Source organism: Tenrec ecaudatus, chromosome 13, assembly GCF_050624435.1.
Source record: "Tenrec ecaudatus isolate mTenEca1 chromosome 13, mTenEca1.hap1, whole genome shotgun sequence".
Classification (NCBI taxonomy): Eukaryota; Metazoa; Chordata; class Mammalia; order Afrosoricida; family Tenrecidae; genus Tenrec; species Tenrec ecaudatus.
This window is the reverse complement of record NC_134542.1, coordinates 27,198,782-27,214,432: the sequence shown is the minus strand read 5'-3', so window position 1 is coordinate 27,214,432 and position 15,651 is coordinate 27,198,782. Positions and strand designations below refer to the sequence as shown.

Genomic DNA, 15,651 nt, shown 5'->3' with positions numbered 1-15,651 from the left:
TACTACGCATCACTAAAAAGCAGTGATGAATGTATGAAGCACATAGCGGCATGGGAAGAACTGGAGGAAATCATGCTAAGCAAAGTAAGTCAGGCACAAAAGGACAAGTACAACATGAGTTCGCTGAGGTAAGAATTTAAAAAATTTTTTTAAAAAGCAAAAGTGGCATAGGGAAAAAAGCTACTGTATACAAACATTTTAGGGGTGAAGACGGTGTAGTATGGAAGAGACCAGACCAAAACCAGGGATGTACATGGTAGACAATGGTGGAGGAGGTGGGGAAAGGAAAACAAAAGGATGAATACAAGGAAGAAAAGGGTAGTGGGGTCATGGGGCATTAATCCACCCAAGGGGAGGGTATTGTTTATATCTCCACAGGGAAAGTGGGACCAGACTTCAACCCAGTGACGCAAGGTGTGAATGCAATATCCCGGCGTAGAGGAGGGAACCAGTGGAGAGGTCTGGGAGGCTGGCCCCAGCACCATAAATTAAGTGGATTCCTGCCCCTCCCCTGAAAAGAATTTGTTCCAAAGGACGACATTGACTCTGCAGCTCCGGGAGATGGACATATCTGATCAGAGCACACGGGAGCAGATGAAGGGGCAGGAGGAGAGAGTGGAGCACAGCCTGGCCCACCAGGCCGTGATGATGATGTTCCTGAGTAGAGCAGCCAGGCCACAGAGAGATCAACATGGCTGGCCCTACTATGAGGCATGATGCCCCTCAGTGACTAAGGGCGATACAGGGGACAGCACCGGAGACACAGTGTGGGAATTGCACCTGACCTGATCCCACCACACCGAGGCAAATCACTGGGGGAGTGCAGCGGAACAGCAAGGGAATGGAGTGGCAAGGTCCCCAGGGAATGCTGAAAGTGGACTTTGGGGCCAGGGCGTGGTGCCCCAACAGACTGGACTGGAAAATGCTCCTAAGGGCCAGCAAACGATCCCTGAACTAACTACAAGCGTTTCTCTTGTGAACTGTTTTGTTCTGTTCTTTGTCAGTGGTTTGTTTTTGTTGTTTTGTTGTCTGGTTGTATACTGTTGCTTTGTTTTCCTCTGTCTAGTTTTTGTGCATGTTAGTGACTCCACAGGTCTGTCTGAATAGGACAGGCTGGATGAACTATCTGGAGGAAAAACAACGGGACCGACAGTTCCGGGGGGACTTGGGGTGGGGGGGTAGGGGGGTAAGGAAGTGGTGTTAACAAACCCAGGGACAAGGGAAAAACATGGGACCCCAAATGGTAGAGAAGGGGGAGTGGCAGGCCTGGTGGGAAATGATCAAGGGTAAGGTTGCTTAGAGAAGAGGTATACTCTAGCCCAGGTGGCGATGAAGCATGGTAGTAGGGCAGGAGGAAGGTCAAGGGAGATGGAGGAAAGAGCTAGGAGTCAAAGGGCATTCATGGAGGTCTAGACAAAGACATGTACATGCAAATATATATAGGAGGTTGGGGAAATAGATCTTTGTGTCGATATTTATAGGTCAAGTATTAAGGTGGCGGAAGGACCTTGGGCCTCTACTCAAACACTCCCTCTATGCATGAATACCTTCTTTTATTAAATTGGAACTCTATGATGCTCACTCTCCCGACACAATGGCTGGAGCCAAAGTGGGTGAACAAGTAAATGTGGTGAAGAAAGCTGATGGTGCCCGGCTATCAAAAGAGATAGTGACTGGGGTCTTAAAGGCTTGAAGATAAACAAGCGGCCATCTAGCTCAGAAGCATCAAAGTCCACATGGAAGAACACACCAGCCTGTGTGATCGAGTGGTCCCAAAGAGATCAGTTACCAGGCATCAAAGAACAAAAAATCATATCATTGACTGCACACCTCCATGATAGGATCGCTGAAGACAAATGGGTGCATAAGCAAATGTGGTGAAGAAAGCTGATGGTGCCCGGCTATCAAAAGAGATAGTGTCTCTGGTCTTAAAGGCTTGAAGGTGAACAAGCGGCCATCTAGCTCAGAAGCAAAAAAGCCCACATGGAAGAAGCACACCGGCCAGTGCGATCACGAGGTGCCAAGGGACCAGGTATAAGGCATCATAAAAAAAAAAAACAACGATATAAGTGTGTGTATGTATGTGTATATATGTGTGTATGTATGTATATATATATATATATATATATATATATATATATATATATATATATATATATATATATATATATATATATATACCACATTAAATGAAGGGGGAAGTGCAGAGTGGAGACCCAAGGCCCAAGTGTCGGCCAATGGAGATCCCCTCATAGAGGCATTTAGGAGAGGAGATGGGATAATTAGGGTGCGAGGTAGTACCGATGAAGAACACAGCTTTCCCCCAGATCCTGGATGCTTCCTCCCCCCAACTACCATGATCCGAATTCTACCTTGCAGGGCTGGATAGGACAGAGGCTGTACACTGGTACATATGAGGGCTGGAGGTACAGGGAATCCAGGGTGGATGATACCTTCAGGACCAAGGGTGTGAGGGACGATGCTGGGGGAGTGGAGGGTGAGTGGGTTGGAAAGGGGGAACTGATTACAAGGATCCACATGTGACCTCTTCCCTGGGAGAGGGACAGCAGAGAAGGGGGGAAGGGAGACTCCGGATAGGGCAAGATATGACAAAATAACGAGGTATAAATTACCAAGGGCACATGAGGGAGGGGGGAAAGGGGAGGGAGGAAAAAAAAAAAAGAGGACCTGATGCAAGGGGCTTAAGTGGAGAGCAAATGCCTTGAGAATGATTGGGGCAGGGAATGTATGGATGTGCTTTATACAATTGATGTATGTATATGTATGGATGGTGATAAGAGTTGTATGAGTCCCTAATAAATGTAAAAAAAGAAAAGAGGAGAAAAAATGATTAGGGCAAAGACTGTACAGATGTGCTTTATACAATTGATGTATGTATATGTATGAACTGTGATAAGAATTGTATGAGCCCCTAATAAATTGTTAAAATTAAAAAAAAATATTTCAGCAAAAAAAAAAAAGATGCCACTTGAAGTTTTCTGATACAGAGTAGTTGTTTTTGGCACAGTTACTATGTGCATTCCTTTTATCTTCTTTAGATGTCTCTTGCTCATGGAATCATCCTTCAATATTACAACTGGAGGGCTGCATCCCCCCTGCCCCCCTTTACTTCATTTAGCTTGATATATGCTGTTTGCCTGCTTGCATTTTGTTTAACCCCAGCTGTTTGCACATTTCATTATATTTCTTTGTCTTTTGGAGCTGCCTTTTGAAATTGTGTTATTTATTTTTCTTGTGACGTTTTCTGATCAACTCTTTTACTTCACCATTTCTTCCATTCATTTTCACAAATAAGTTTCAGAGTCTCTTCTGACATCCACATGGGTCATTTACTAATTTTCTGCCTTTCTTCATAACATTTTGCTGTCTTTGTGTATGACATTCTTGATGACTTGTCGAGTCTTCAGTCATTAGTGTGTAATGTGTCAACTCTATTCCTGACCTGCTCATTTAACTCAGCAGGAATGTCCTCATGGTCATATCTTGGCTCTTAATAATGCATATTGAGATGAAGGCCTGGGAAAATACAAGAAACTATGGACGTTAATATAGTTCAGGGGACACATGTTCTTAGGTCTCTCTGGGTGCTGGGATTTGTGGGGTGAGGTTTGTTTCTTCAAAGGCTTGTAGTGATACGTGTTCCTTCTAAATAGTAAGCCCACACTGTCCATCAAATCCCAGAGATGAAAATTGTAGGTGGCCCCATGAAGCTGCCGTGCTTAGCAGTCACTTGTTGTACTATTAATAAACGCTTGAGAACCCTGACATTGTGCTGACTTGATGGCACAATGGAGGCCGGGTTTAGGGTTTATGCACTGCAAGTTAATGATCATTTATTCTCCATTTTACTAGCAAAGAGAAAAAATACTACCTAACTCATATATTGATTTATAAAACACAAGTGAGGAATCTCACCTAGGTTTATACAGAATACTGTCATGTCAAAGGCCTATTCTTTCTCTAATGAAGCATAAATCAAGTAGAGTTTTCCAATCACATATATGAAATAATCTATGAAAATACAAGGATAATTTTTACAGACATTCTGCAGGCAGCAAGAAGGGGATTTTGATTGACATAATCAGAAGAATCTCTCAATGTGTTGATAATTATATTAAGCAAGAAAACAGAGGGTAATTCTTGATTCTCACAGATGTGGGAAGAGTCCTTTAAGATGTGAGAGTTGACACAGTTGAAGAGTAGCAAAATGAAAGATGTTTGGGGAATGATATTATGCTATATGGCTGAAAAAGTTTTTATCTGTAGAGAAAGAGTGGGAGATGAGGATATTTAAAGTCAGGCCACAGTTCATTCATTAAAGAAGGCTGTAATATTATGTATGTGTAGGATGCACATATCTGCACTTATTTTTATCATTTTATAATTACAAGATATAAAAAGATAAGGAATAATATCAATGATCTTCGGTGCAGGCAACTTTTGATTCTGATGTTCTCATAATTACATGTGCTAGATTTAAGGCAGAATCATGTTTGCATGCCTTCTTTCTGAAAGGTTGTTTTGACTCTGAGTTGTCTTGACAATCGGATGTGAAAAGAGTTGCAGCTAATCTTAATGTTTCAGATATTCATCTTCAAAATAAATGATTGCTTTTAGAAACAATCAACCTCAAATAAAATCATTAACAGCTAAAATAGCATGCAGTAAATTTGAATACACTTGACAGATGATGAATAAAATTTCATCTGAAAATAATATGCCCAAGTTTACCAAAAAAAGGAGAAAAAAAAACTATTCCAAATAAGGGAACTAACTAGATTGATTCTATGAACTAATCGGTGAAATCTTATTTTTAAAACCTACAGAGAAAATCATTTATCCAATAAAAATAACCTTGGAAGAAAAAATCAAAATATAAATCGGGAAGTGGTTTAGGGGTGCTGTAAAGAACTACGTAAAGCAATTAAATTTCCTATTATAGTTCAATCTAGAAGATAATTTTTAAATCTGTCAAAGGTCAAATGACCCTTTCGTGGGTCTCCATGAGGAGGCCCTACGATCTTGAAACATTATATCTATATCCATATCTATATTCATGTCTATATCCATACCTATACCCATATCTATATCTACATCTATATCTATATTTCCTTTGCTAAACTAGAAGCTATTGCTTCCTGCCTAGATTTCAAAAATGTAGCTTATGTTCAAAAGTAGGGCAGAGTACACAATACAGAGACTTGAATAAAACAGTTCTTATAAATCTGGACCTTGTGCATCATCATAAAATAACCATATTTATCAGGGTCACATTGTAACAGAAAAGGGGTTTTACGTTCACAATGTTATGATTAGAGGTTACAGGAAAAAATAAATGTAGAACACATGCACGAAATCTTCACAATACAGTAATGTGAAATCCAATTTTCTTGAGAATAGATTCTTTAGACTTGAATTTTATCAAAAAGCAGAAAAGACATGACTAGGGGTTTTGAATACACAGTTTACTTTTAGAAAGCAATGTGAATACTGTCTACCTAGCCAAAGGATTTTTAAGTCCAGTAAGATCTCTATTATTCTCGTCAGCTACAAAGGCATTTTTTAAAGTCACTACCAAAAACAATAAAAAAATATTAATAAACCCCAACATGCTTTACACTATTGTGGTCATATCTGTAACTTCTATTGTTATTATTATCAATTATTAATATTATGACTTTTACCTCTCCTTTCCATGTTTTCATAGCTCTATGTCAGGTATTATGGTGAATTTCCAATATATTCCAATTATAGCTCATTTATTAATCAAAAACACATCAAAATCACTACTATTTGAATCTCACCCCACCTCGTGCCACTTATTCATTCCCTGACTTAAGTGAAATAGCAGAGATGCTGACTATATTTCAGATATTGTTTTTTTTTATAATTCAGGGTCAGTGTTACATATTTTAATATAGAGAATGGTAGATATTGTGCTGAATGAATATTTATTTGTGATATAAACTAGAAAACGTATCCTCCAAAAGAAGTTTGGCATCATTTTGTGTACCGAGGGAGTTTAATACCTGTGATCTTACTCTAGTAAAGCTCATGCTACTCAGGCGACCTTTATCGTTATCACAGTCACTTTTTTTTCAATGAACTAAACCAATTTCGTCCCCTGATTGCATATCATTATTTCATTTGACTGCAATGAAAGAAAAGGGGGGAAATGGTGTTACACTCTTTCTCCTTTGTCTCCTCTTGTTTGCCCAAGAGATAAGGCTTTTCTCAATACAATAGCTTCTTAGAGGAGAGTGATTTGCACGACCATTTCTCTCATGAGGCTGTAACTAGAATTTAGAGCACTATCATGTAAGACAAGACCAACAACCACCATCTCAACTGACATACTGTCCTAAAATCCTATGTTTTAATGCCACTGCCATGGACTTTGCCACCCTCCCACCATAGCGTCCTACAGGCTCTAAACCGTGTCCCCTGTGCTTTCCTTGCACTGTCAGCCTCTTCTTTCCTTGGGAAAGTACAGGTTGATATCAAGGCCAACAATAACAGGTAGGCAGCTTTGGGTGACAACCTTCTGAGAATGTTCGTTCCCACACCAGATTACCGAGTCAGCATTTACATCAGCTTCCCATTCCCTTCCACCAACTGGGAAAGTGGAGCACTTCTGAGCAGTAGGATTTCTGCTTGCTTGGTAGAACTAGGTCTGCCCCTCCCCACCTCTGGAGCGAACGCTGGGCGCCTTTAGGCTGCGGCTTCCCTGTAGAGTACGGGAAGACCTAGATGAGTTTTGCAGCATGTGCCAGAGCAGGGCAGAGACAAGGGGCTGCAGGTGCAAGTGGCCAACAACCAGTGAGGACTCTCCTTGTGGACATTGCTGAGAAGAGGCGCTCCTGATCAAAGAAATGCATCCTGAGTGAGTTCTGGGGCTGAATTGTGACCGATTATTTCTCTAACGAGCTCCACATTTGTGAGAAATGTCTACATGTTCTTGGGGTCCTTGCAACTGCTCAACTTGCCCAGGAGAGAGTGTCATGACCCGGGCAGTCGGTGTCTGAATTGGTAACCAGTCTGCAGAGAGGACACCTGTCTGATGCCCATCTCAAGGCATCGGCTTTCAGCCTGTGCTGATGCTGACTGTCTTTCCCTCGTGTAAAGATAGAGGAAGCCAGTGGCATCTCCACCATACCATGTTTTCGACTGGTGAACCCCTTACTTTTACTTCTATTAAAAATTAAATCTCTCATTGCTGTTCATAATTGCCTAGTGACCTCTGGCTGATTCAGACCATTAATCTATTAGGCACACTCATTAGTTCTTGATGGCTCAGGTCTAAAGGTAATTATCCTCTGTCTTACAAAATAGTTGTACAGACTCCTCAGTTATCAGGAAGTTGCCCGAGTTGCTGTCTATATGTAAAAACAGTAATTGACTTATAAGCAAAATGTAGTTCTAAAATATTCCTCTTACTGGATTCCAAAACAGAGAACAAAATGTCACTGTAACTATTAACAAGGCCATTCCTCTGTATTTAAGAGTGTATACTATTTATTCTTAAACGTTTGATCATAATTACGTTTGCTTTATTTCATCTCAGTTTATCACCATATCTTTTATAAAGGAGAATAGCAAGCACTCAAACACTCATCTTTTAACAAGTTCGAAACTCAAGCAGATGGCATCGCCAGCTTCCGTTCTGAGTTGGATTAAGAGTCTGGGAAGGGGAACGTAATTAGTTGTTCTGTTGTTGCCAGCTCCCTGGAATTGGCCTTGATCCATAGTGACCTCATGACAACAGAACACACTGCTATGCACTCCTATGGTATCCTCAGCCAATTGGACCATGGTGATTCATCAGAATTCAGAACAGATTGCCAGACCTTTTTGGGAGTCCTTCTTAGTCTGGGTTCTCCCTGAAGTCTGCTCAACATCATAGCAACATAAGAACCTCCAATGATAGAGATTGGTTGCAGCACATGAAGTGCATTGACCCGGAATCAAATCTGAACCAAAGTTCAGAATTCTGTCAATGAACCTCCATAGTTCCTAATTCACCGTTACCAGATAGTTTCAAATTATTATTAATGTACCCTTCCAAATCTATTCACCCAAGAAAATAAGCTTATCCACCATAGGAACAATTTTATGGTGTTCTGAATTTTCTAAATTTTATGATAAATGTATAAATTATTAGCAACAAAATATATCAACCATTGATTGCTCTAGGGCACTACAATTCTGTTCTTAGGATGATGATTTTCAGAGTAATTTTCATATCTATAAATGATGAAGTCTAGCATTAGAAAACCCTGATCCTTTAAAGAGGAAATTTAACTCTGTGCTACTTCAAATATTATTGTCTGAAAAAGTTATTTTATGTACATTCTTGGTATTTAAGTATTTAAAGAAACAATACACTGAAATCTAAGGTATAGGAAGGTGAACATCATAAATATGCATCACAAAGTGTTCTTAAAACAAGCATTTGGCTAACCACCGTCTAGTTGAAGCTAGAATATAACACACACACACACACCCCGTTTCTTCTCACAATCACATTTTTATCCAGCCAAAGGCAGCCAGTGCCTGACTGAAGACCAACAGGTGGGTACTGTTTGGTTATAAACAAAGTGGTGTTAACAGAATGATATGAATACACACTCTTTGTGTTTTATCTCATTCATTAATTATCTTTGTGAAATTGCTTCCTGGTATACTGAAACCAGCAGCTCATTTACTACCATTAGCTATACACTCACGTATCTCCTATCAACACAGATTCTGAAAACCAGGTTGCCCGTGAAAATCACTGTTACACAGGAAATGTAGGATGGCCACCTTGTTGAGAGCGAGGCGGGTTGGAGCAGAGACTGCAGACAATAGGACCCCCCTCACAGAAGAGTCACAAGGAAGGGATGAGTCAACCAGGGTGCGGCGTAGCACTAAGGAAACACACAATATTCCTCTGGCTCCTTCAGGCTTCCTCACCCCGCACTGTCCTTCCTTTCACTGGGGGCTCGACCGGAGCATGCCCACAGGTACAGATAAGAGATACGAGCTCACAACACATGGAAACCGGGAGCAGGATTGGGAGTAGTCGTACCAGGAGGGGAGGAGAGAGGGGAGGAAGAAGAAACCGATTGCAATAATCGACATAACCATGTCCTCCCCCACCCCACCTCACCCCCTGGGAGATGAACAACAGACATTGTGGAGGAAAGAAGACAGCTGTCGGTATAAGATATGAAAATAATAATAATTAATAAATTATCAAGGGGTCACTTGGCTGGGAGGGGAAGGAGGGAGGGAAAAAAGAGGAGCTGATACCAAGGGCTCATATAGAAAGTAAATGTTGTCTGAATGCAGTGTGATAAGTTGTACGAGTTCCCAATAAAATGATTTTTTAAAAATGAGAAAAAAAATCTGAAGACTAAAGGAGAACATTTACTGATCAGTATTGATGGTATATTTTAAATGACAAAACAGTAATTGAATAGTTAAAATTAAACAAAGTAAAAATGAAAGAATAAATGTTTAGAAAATAATGATGACACCATCTGTACAAATATGCTTGATAAAATTGATGTATTGATTGTTATAGGAGCTGTAAGAGCAACCAATAAAATTATCTTTCAGTTAAAAACATTTTTAAGTGAAGGATGGCTACATAATTACAAAACTATCAAATTACATCATCGCATAACTGCTAAATTACATTATTCCATAATTTCAAAATTGAAATATTACATAACTGTCAATTTTCATCATTCCAGTGTTACTAAACTACATCATTACATAACTGCCAAGCTACCGAGAATCATGATCCATCAAGATGAGACATAACTTGAACCCTCAAGTCAGTATAATTCCTGCCTCTCCACTCAGCATTTTTTACTGCAAGAGGTGTGTTGTTATGTGCCAAACATTCAGATCTCCATTTTATTATAGTTGTCTTAAGTTTGAACATTCAGATAATGAGGCAGCTTATAAGTATGGAATAGGTTTTCAGTATTGCATTGTATGACACTACCAAAATTAACTAATCTAATGTACTTTCATTTCAAACGTATGTTGCTGAGGTTAGGTGCCATTTAGTCAGTTCTAACCCATAGCGACTCTATGCACAACGGTACGTAGTGAGCAAGTCATGCAGGTACAAACATTCTAAAACTTGTCTGACTTTTATACCTAGCCATATAAATACACATGTCTTCATTTTGCTTCTATGAAGAATCTTCAAGAAGTTCCTTCAAGAAAATTCCATTATCTTTCAATTTCATTTTTCCATGAACTTTGTACAGCTTCCTTTTATTACTAGCAGTGGATTGTTGAGTCATATGGTAGGCTAGTTTTACTATTTGCTCCTGAGGACAGTTTTCCATAATGGTGCTATCAATTTAAACTTGCACTTGGACGGTATGTGAGTTCCTGTGCCGTCACATTCTCACAATGTTTGTACTGTAATTAGGTCAAGCTGGTGAGTGTGTATTCTAGTACTCCATTGCTATTTTCTTTTCTTTGATAATTTACTACTTTGGGCAGCTTACTCTATGTACATTACATTCAGATTTTATGTTTTTGGAAGTGCTTGTTCAAATTTTTAAAAAGATTTCTATTGAGTCATGTGTTTAAAAAGAAAAAAAATTTAAAAAAACAAACATAATCATTCCTATGCTGGATCTATTCCAGGGATTCCAGTTTAGGGGAGCATTCAAACATCAGTCAATGTAACTTGTTACATTTTTAAAAATATGACAAAAACATGGGGGTGCACCCAACAGATGCAGTGCAAGAATCTGATAAAGTATACCACTTCGCATCAGAAGTTCTGGTGGTGCCGAAGTTAAGCACATGGATAACCACAAAGCCAGAAGTTGAACCTCATCAGTAATACCACTGAAATAGGACACGGTAGCCTGGTTCCATAAAGGTTTACATCCTTGGAAACTCTATTATGAAATTTTACAATGTGAGTAGGAATCATCTCAATGACAGAACTTTGGTCTGATTTTTGCTCCTGATAAAACAAACAAAAACTCTATAAACCAGTTGCCATAGAGCTGACTCAGAGCACGGCAACCCCATGTATGTTCAGAGCAGAAGGATGATCTACTGATTACGGGCTTCTGAATCATTGAATTCCCTGATTGTCAGACACAGATTTCAAGCCTTTATTTCAACTCAATTCTGGGTGAACTCAAGCCTGTAACCTTATAGTTAGCACCTAGGCGTATTAACTGATTGAAGTATAAGGGGCTTTCAAACTAAGAATAAAAGAGATAGTCATCAATCTAATGAAAGCTATTAACAAATCTCTTCTTATAACACATAACATTTAATTATAAAATATTAAATTTTCATTTGCATTTGAGAAAAGAACAATGATGTCTATTATTCCTACACTTATTCAAAATTTGACTGTGGGTCACTAATAGGTGGGCCGATTTTGAGCAATTCAGGAGAAAGCAATGTATGCAAATGTAATTTGATGTTGTACTAGGCACACATCTAGATGCTAGGGGAGTCAAAACTGTAGGTAAATATTTAGTATGACGTGTTATTTTATGTTCTTACATAATTTTGGAATTTATATACATCATTTTATTTCCAGATAATTTTAAAGAGTGTACTTATTTTATTATAAAATTATGTCATAATCATTGTATGAGTGTGCATTTTAAATATCCTTTTTATTAAAAAGTATATATTGATAGCAATGAAACATTGGAAACCATATTTCAGTCCCTCTGAGTCTAGGAAGGAAATGAAGGGTAGCCTATGCATGCTGACAGCCTGAGAAATGTTGCCATCGGAAGATTTTTCAAAGCTACGCGCATATCCTTCATCTGTTACCCGGTATTCATTTCACTCTAGCACATTCATAATGAAAATCCTGACATATCCTCAGTGAAAACTGGAAAATATAAACTATACTCTAATACATTTCTTATGGGTAAACCACGTACTAGAAAAAGTTTGCTCCTTTTTTTATGTTCTCCAGTTATCCTTTGATATAATTATTTAAATCTCAATTTAAATAAATAAATAGCAAAAATCCACATTGAATTTTAAAAATTGATCATTTTATAAGCCTTACACATATTCTGGGAAATAAAATAAAAGCATATTTTATAATATTTTTCCTAATAAAATCTAATACATGTAATCAACTTGGACCATTCATTTCAATAGCTCCTATTACAATGATAAACATGAAAGTATGACTAATATTTACACAGTTTGACACTGTGGGCAGGACGTGGAGTTATTACATGAAAGGGGGAAATGTGAAGCTACTGATTTCCCCATTATGGAACAGATCATGCATTTACAGTTGCAGGTTATGGACTTTCGTGACATGACAGTAACTCCTCTATCAAATCCCTGAGGAAAATGACATGGTTTAAAATCAGAAAAGGTATGCATACGGGTGGTCTATTTTCACCATAGTTTTTCAGTTTTCATATACTGATCAAATAGTCCACACACCTCTGTTATATAAAGGATCACAGGGTATCAGGATAGGAGGAAGACTCATTAACAACTTGTGATGTGCAGACGACACAACTTTGCTTGCTGAAAGAAAAGAGGACTCAAAGTGCTTGAAAATGAAGATCAAAACCGACAGTCTTCACAGGTCAACATGAAGAAAACTCATCCTCGCCCCTGGATCAATAAGCAATCCCAGTCAAGAACTCAAATGTCATGTTGTGAAAATCAACTGCGAGAACACTTTGGTGTTGCAATGCAAATATGTCCCTTTTAGTACTAAACTGCTCCTATCTTTTCTCATATCTTTTCACATGTAAAACCTGGACACGGAATAAAGAAGACTGAAGAATTGATACCTTCAAATCGGGGTGCTGGCAAAGAATACTGTATATAGGATGGACCGCCAGAATATTGCGCCATATATATATTCGTGTATAAGCCAAGCTTTTCAGCACATTTTCCATGCGGTTTTGTGGTAAAATTAGGTGCCTTGGCTGATATTCGAGCCGGCGTATACTCAAATATATATGGTATTCTGTTATTCAAATCTACATGTGAGCAAGTACCACCAGAAGGATCCTGAGACATGGGGATTGAGGATGATGAGACTTTATCTCGTGGTCTTCAGAATGTTAACAAGAGGGAACAAACCCCGGGGAAGGACAACATGCTTGGCAAAGTAGAGGGTCACAGAAAGAAAGATGCTCAAAGAAGTGGGTTGACTGAGTGACCACAACTATGGAATCAAACATAAGAAAGAGGGGAGGTATCCTGGTGGCAAAGGGGTTAGGAGTTGGGCTGCGAGCCACAAGGTCAGCAGTTGCAAATAACCAGCCATTTCGAAGGATGAAGCTTTCTACTCTTGCAAAGAATTATAGACTTCTAAATCCATAGCAGCAGTTCTGCCCTGTCTTCCTACCTCATACACACGTGGAACTTGAAGGCTTAAGCTGGGAACTACGTGAGGTCTGAGGAAGCAGAAGAAAACTGCACCATAATTGGTGGGCTCTTGGTAGGTGGATAAACACAATAAGCAAGATCTTGCTAAGTAATGTTGTATTAAGATTGGCATTAGTACTAGCAAACCGGTGGCAGTCAGTCTGATTTATATATATTTTTGCTAGTTCACATTAGTTCCTAAATGCTTCCTCCCCCCACTATCATGATCCAAATTCTACCTTACAAATTTGGCTAGACTAGAGGATGTGCACTGGTACAGATAGGAGCCGGAAACACAGGGAATCCAGGACAGATAAACGCCTCAGGACCAGTGGCGGTATCGGGAGGGTGAGGGGAGAGTGGAGTGGAAAGGGGGAACCAATTACAAGGATCTACATATAACCTCCTCCTGGGGGATAGGCAACAAAAAGTGGGTGAAGGGAGATGTCGGGCAGTGTAAGATATGACAAAATATTGAAAATTTATAAATTGTCAAGGGTTCATGAGGGAGGCAGGAACGGGGAGGGAGGCGTAAAAATGAGAAGCTGATACCAAGGGCTCAAGTAGAAAGAAAATGTTTTGAGAATGATGATGGCAGCAAATGTACAAATGTGCTTGACACAATGAATGGATGTATTGCTTGTGATAAGAATTGTATGAGCCCCCAATAAAATGATTTAAAAAATAATAAGTTTAGGCAATAAATTCAGATACAGTTTAATTTGAAAGTATAATATGTATGATTAAAATTAATCCTAACACTTTCTAAAATTTTAATTAATATTAATAGAGGTAGATATCTTTGTTAAAAATGCACAGATAATCTGGACTTCCTAGAGAAATAGTTCCTTGTTTGGATCATAGAAATTACTTTGGGGTGATGATTCAGGTTGTGATTGTTCGGGAATTGAATTGCTCAGAATCTTACATTGAATGTGGGAGCTGAAGGCAAGGATGCTGGAATGACAGATGCAATAAGCAAGTTATATACCCTGAAGTGATCAATGGTATAAGACACATTCCTTCAATACGCAATAAGCAGAAATGGTGAGTGGTCATGAATAAGAAATGCAAACGTTTCTAATTAATTTCTTATCCTGTTTGTGATAAGAAGATCACAAATTAGTAATTCATTTCAAACTGACAGTTGCAATAATACAAAATAAATCTGTTTAACACAATATATTAAAATTCTTTCATAAGGTTTCAAAATTGCATGCATACAGATGGCAATTATTGAATGGAAGAAATGGTGCAGTATTAAGTCGATGGATTTGTGAAAATCCATGTGAATCCGAAAGTTTGTAAGAGAAATAGATCCAGGTACTGTTATAAATTTCACAGATTCCCAAAGGCTCTTTCATGAATAACAAAGAAAATATATGGTGGCTGTCTAATGTTGGACATAGAGTAGAGAAGATATTATCTTTCATTTTTTTAATTTGACTCAATATGTGCTCTTTAATTACTTCAATTATTTTCTAATATATTTCAACATTGTTCTGATTCATTTCCAGCTATGAGTCTTCAAAGGCTTATTATAGACCTAACTCTTTTAAAATTGTTGATGTCTTTGTTTTGCAAGCAGTGAGAAACTCATAAAATAGGTTTATTCATGTCAACTTTTAGATTAAAACCAGACTGCTCCTTTTATGTGATAACAGACTTGAAGCAGAAGAAGTCACCTCAATTATCATTGTCCCTAGGTTTTACAGTGCACTACCTTCTAATCTAAGATAAATAATTACCTCGGCCTTGTAGCTTGCAAGTGATTCACACATTTAAAAGCCAGTAATTTGGGACATTTTTGTCTCTTTTATGGCACAATTAAAGCTTATTGTCAGCAAATATCATAAATTCCCCCCACTGTTTTCCATAGAAATATTTGGTGCTATGGAATTCCTAGAGAGATGACTTTCAAAGGCATATTTTTCTTGCTGTACTTTTTAAATAACATTGAAGATTCAAATACAGGAATATACACAGCCACATCAATACATTAATAGGAGTAGTATGTTATAAAAATCTCACAATATTTGACTCTATAAAATATACCCCCTAAAATAATTTGGTGTGAAAATCAGTTAATACTTCTGCTACTTATGTCTGAGATAAAAAGAAACACACTTAAACAAATAGGGACTATTGATGGAACATAAATACACTGAATATCAGCTTTACCAATACGATAGGGACATAGACACTAATATTATCTAAAAACCATTTATTTCA

The 15,651-nt window shown here is 38.4% G+C and overlaps 1 protein-coding gene across 1 annotated transcript in view; it reads right to left on the bottom strand.

Moving 5' to 3' along the window:
• ERBB4 (erb-b2 receptor tyrosine kinase 4) overlaps positions 1-15,651 on the bottom strand; it is a 1,152,669-nt gene that overhangs the window by 478,407 nt on the left and 658,611 nt on the right. The gene's annotated exons all lie outside the window — the stretch shown is intronic.